Genomic DNA, 4998 nt, shown 5'->3' on the forward strand with positions numbered 1-4998 from the left:
ACTTTCCCTGCCCTCCCTAGGATTCCGAGATTATGGTCAGGCTGGGTGGCCCCAACCTGCTGTATACTCCAGTCATTCATGGAGAAAGAGGTCTCCAGGTGAGGCACCACCCCCACCCCTCCTGAGAATGTCACCATTCTGCTTCTGGAGCAGCTTCTGCCAGCAGCTGGCAAATCTTGGCACCAGGAAGAGGAGCCGGGCTTTGGATGTACAGAACGAGGCCTCCCTGTACCTTTCTTCAACAAAGGGGTAATGCTCCCTCACTGTGTTACCAAAGAATCTCACTTTCAACCAACCACATGCACAGTATGATAAAGAAAATCGAGAACTGTGATCTCCTTCTTCACTAGGCCCTGGGCAGGAATTGGGAGAATTTGGTACACGCTATCATAGGCCACTCTGGTTAGAACAGTCTCACTCAGGCACCTACTGGAATGTGTGGCGGTGGACTGCATGTTAACTCCCCGACAACAACTGACTTAGGACCCTATAGGACAATAAGTGTGTCACAAGCACGTCATAGGTGGATGGAACCCAAGCCTGGGATGAAGCACACACCACTCACTGAAAGAATGATTTATTGCTCTTGTGTCTGCCACAAGCCACCAAGAATCAGTGTGGGGAACTGGGAAACTCTTCCTCCAGGAGCCGAAGAAAAATGCTTCCCCTCCTGGCCAGTCTCTGTCCTCTTTGTCCAGGTACCGTGTCAACTGCCAGTTCCCCTTCTGTTCCTCGCACTGTTCCAGTCCCAGCCAGGTTAGACCCAGCAGATCTTCCCATTAGATCACCACACAGCAGCAGAGTGGCCGGCCCTTCCATCTCAAGTCTATAGCTTGGCGGTAGAACTCTGAGGGTGCGTGCATCCATCCCTGGACAGAGGTGCTTCCTAGTGCAGGTCAATATTGGGCTTCTGGACAGTTACATCCATCACCGGAGTGTCTGAAGTGTTCCCTCAAGAACACTCACCTTCTCTCTCCCCCCTCCCTCCCTCCCTCCCTCCCTCACTCCCTCCCTCCCTCCCTCCCATCTCCCTCTGCTTGGTTCCACAAGCTCTCCATTCACCATCCAGCTTCCTGGCAATCAGTGCCCTCAAGCTTCTGGCAAGAGCAGGAGAGGAGTTGTTCCCTCTGCTTTCTAAATGGCTCTGCCACCATGTTTGCTGTGTCACCTGGGCAGCTGACCTTTAACTACCTTTCATGAGTTCTGCGGAAAGAACTATGGACAGGTTGTAAATATTTATGGCTGCTACTCCTGCCACTGTCCCAGAAGCATTGCTAAGTACTTCCCATGTACAACCATTAGCATTTGTAATGAATCTATGCAACAAATAGCATCACTCGCATTTTGCATATGAGGAAATAGGCCAGGAGAAGTTATGTGAGTTTATCTGGATCACACAGTTGGTAAACAGAAATGGTGGGACTTGATCTCAAACCTGTGTGACCCAAAAGCCCAGATTTCTTCCTTCCTAAGAACCACAGAGCAAACACGTATCTAATACCAACCATACCAGGTATCCCCTCTTTTTTGGAGCGCTGACTCTAAGCTCCCCTTCTCCCCTTTCTTTTCTTCACCACCATGAAGAAAGGGGTTCCTGGTGCTCACAGCAAGACAAAGATCTGCAGTACACGGGAGGACAAGCACAGCCTATCTGCCTGCATTCACTTGCAGTTTCTTAGCCTCCAGGAGAACAGACCCATGTGACCCTTGTAGTGGCTGGAACTCACTGACAGAGGCAAAGTGTTGACTATGAAATTCCCTGAAACAGCAGATGGGGAGGAGTAGGAAAAAAAGGCACCTCAAGCTCCGGAGCCTGTCTCCCCATCTTCTTAGAATCAGTGGAGTATCAGAACCGTTCTAAGACACCAGTAGCATCGCCAGTCCCATCTGGCAGGCAAGGACACTGGCCCATTGTGCGCTGGTATCTGGGGGAGCATTGTTGATACAAGGATCTAGATCCAAATGTGCTTGTGAAGGACACTGCAGCCAGCAGCTTCCCTTTTCCTGGAGCTACTGAAATAGCCTTAGGTTGCTGGGAGGCCACAGAAGCTTCTCTGATTAGAGAAATGGATGAATGAATGCGTGACTGAGTCCCAGAGAGAACTGATAGAGAGAAAACTGTTCTGTTCTTGTGCCTAAGCAGGAATACAGCTTAGTTTGTCACTTAAACCATTCCCTGGGTTGACAGAACTGTTGTTAGTCATTGTTACAATGTAAAAAAAAAAATGGCCAGAAGGGAATAGCGCTGTACAACAGGGTTCCCATGGGAGGTTTATTGGAAGAGGAGAGAGAAGGGGGGAGAGAGGAAGGGGCAGAGACTAGTCCCTGGAGACAAGGGGGGGGGCAAAGGTCCACCTTTTATTAGGAACTTAGTGAATGTTCACAGGAGGTGCTCTTAGTGGAGGAAGCTAAGAACCCCAAGGACAGGCCAGTACAGAGGCCTGAATACGAGCAGCCATGATCACCATTAGCCAAGTCCAGATAGTGATAAGCGGTCAGAACAGCATAGCTACATCGTATGGATCCTTTCCCTGGGAGATGAGTTGTGGTTTGCCTGCTTGTCTTCCTCTCTACAGATGACGTTACCGTGGTAGCCATTTGACCCAGGTGTCACAAGTGGACATCTGCACATGGTCTCAGGAGAGATATCTCCTCTAAACCAACAAAGAGAAAGACCAAAAACCACCACGGCTTTTCTTCACAGATACGACACACAGAACGACCGTAGTCACCTTGCCACTGTGACCAGAGATAATGCCATTGCACTGGGGGGTCACAAGATGGAAGAGAAAAATCTAGGGTTTCTGGGAAGATCACTGCATCATTGAACACTGAAACCACATGCCCTCAGATTTCTTAAGTGATATAAAAGCAGTGGTGAGAGCCAAAGTTCTATTTTAAATTTTAATTACTATGCCTAAGAGATCCCTGAAACAAAATGCCTCTGATCTGGAAGCCCCTTGCCCAAGGACAGACAGTTCCCGGAATGCTGGAGGCTGTTGTGTATGGGAGATAGCAGGTTCTTCATTCTCCTAAACAAGTTTGTTTGACCCATACTCACAAGATACGCTTGATCACATATGGACGGGAGGTTCACAGGCTGGAGGTATATCAGGATGTAAGCTTGCCCCTGTTTGGACCTGTCCTTCCCCCCTTCTTCCTCCTCTTCTTCCTCCTCCTCCTCCTCCTCCTTCTCCTTCTTCTTTATTTCTTTTTTTATTTTTCGAGACAGCGTTTTTTCTGTAGTTTTGGAGCCTGTCCTGGAACTAGCTCTTGTAGACCAGGCTGGCCTCAAACTCACAGAGATCCGCCTGCCTCTGCCTCCCAAGTGCTGGGATTAAAGGCATGCACCACCATCACCCAGCTTATGGGCTTTCCTTCTTGTTTTTTTTTTTTTTTTTTTTTTTTTTGTTTTTTTTTTTTTTTTTTTTTTTGTTTTTCGAGACAGGGTTTCTCTGTGGCTTTGGAGCCTGTCCTGGAACTAGCTCTGTAGACCAGGCTGGTCTCGAACTCACAGAGATCCGCCTGCCTCTGCCTCCCGAGTGCTGGGATTAAAGGCGTGCGCCACCACCGCCCGGCTGGGCTTTCCTTCTTAACCCACTACAAATTGTGATTCTGGGCCATTTCCCGGAAACTTGGGTATGGACCTGACCAGAGCCCATTCACCTGGCCAGTATTTCATTAAAACCGCTTCACAGCAATTTGACTTTAAACTGTGGTGGTGGTCTTATTCTCAATGGGCGGGACTCATACTGCCTCATGCTTTCAGCCATGTCTGGGGACACTTCCATGACATGCAGTGAGAGCAAGAGAAAGATCTAGATGCCAACGTGCTAACAAGGGCAGAACAAGCAAGCCTGTACCAAGATGAGTCTTTGCTGTTGCCAACACCTTATCAATCGGCTTGTGTGACTTCCAAAAGACTTTAGAAATGTAACGAATGACACACGTTTGTTGAGGACCGACCACATGCTGGGTGCAATGCTAGTTGCTACGGTTGCAAGAAGGGACAAAGCAGACAAGGTCATCATCACATAGAAAGGCTTGTTTTGTTTGGTCCTTGCCCTGCTATGGATAGAACACAGCCTCACACAAGCTGAGCAGGAGCCCCACTCCTGAGCTTCCTCCACCCCATTCTAGACTACCCGCGCATGCTCGCTACTATAATAACCCTGACCGTCAGGAGAGCACGGAGACACAGATCACGTACCAAAGAAACCTGGACCGTAAGAGTCCAGATGTAGTCGCAGAAGAGAAGGGAGCAAGAGACAGAGAGCAAAAGAATTCCCCCTGGAACCGGGATGTCTCTCTTCTCTCTCTTACACATGGATTAGAGCCACTATCTCCCTTTATCTCAGCAGTCTCTGCTATTCTTTCAATGTGATTCCAGTTCCCAGGAGAATCAAGTGGGCTTTTCTTTCTCCGGGTAGGTGAGGCACACAGGGCGAGTACCCTGTGTTGTGTACACAGATACTCCCATAGATGATCTCAGTAGCCTGGAGTCCCTTCCTTCCCTCCAGTTCACGGTTTCATGTGCTCAGTGCTGCAACTGCTGACGGCCTATCTAGCTAATAAAACAAAAATAAACCTGGACCAGTGGGGTCTTCACGCACACCCACATCCACACCCTAGCATCTCCACTACCAGCCACGGGAGCCCTTGAACACTCCTACCTGGCTCTATACCTTCACACAGCCTCGCGTACACACGGCCGTTTAACATGAACTTCAGCAAGGAAGCTTCCAACTCTCAGACAGGAATTTCATGAACAAAGGACAAATGCAGAAAAAAAGAAACGAGTGTTTGAAAGGAACCGAAAATTGTCTCATACCGGCCCTCTGATTTAGTTTTTTTTCCTTGTTTGTACATTCTGTGTCCGAAAGAAAACAGCTTTTCATGAATTGGGCATCAGTCCAGGCGCTTGGGCTTGGCGCGTCGCCAGCAGAGCTGTGTGAATTCAGCCCGGCAGCCCGCTTTGAAAGGCGGCGGCAACATCTA

The sequence above is a fragment of the Microtus oregoni genome, unplaced genomic scaffold (assembly GCF_018167655.1).
Source record: "Microtus oregoni isolate MIOR12 unplaced genomic scaffold, Mior012 000021F_ref0000039, whole genome shotgun sequence".
Taxonomy (NCBI): Eukaryota; Metazoa; Chordata; class Mammalia; order Rodentia; family Cricetidae; genus Microtus; species Microtus oregoni.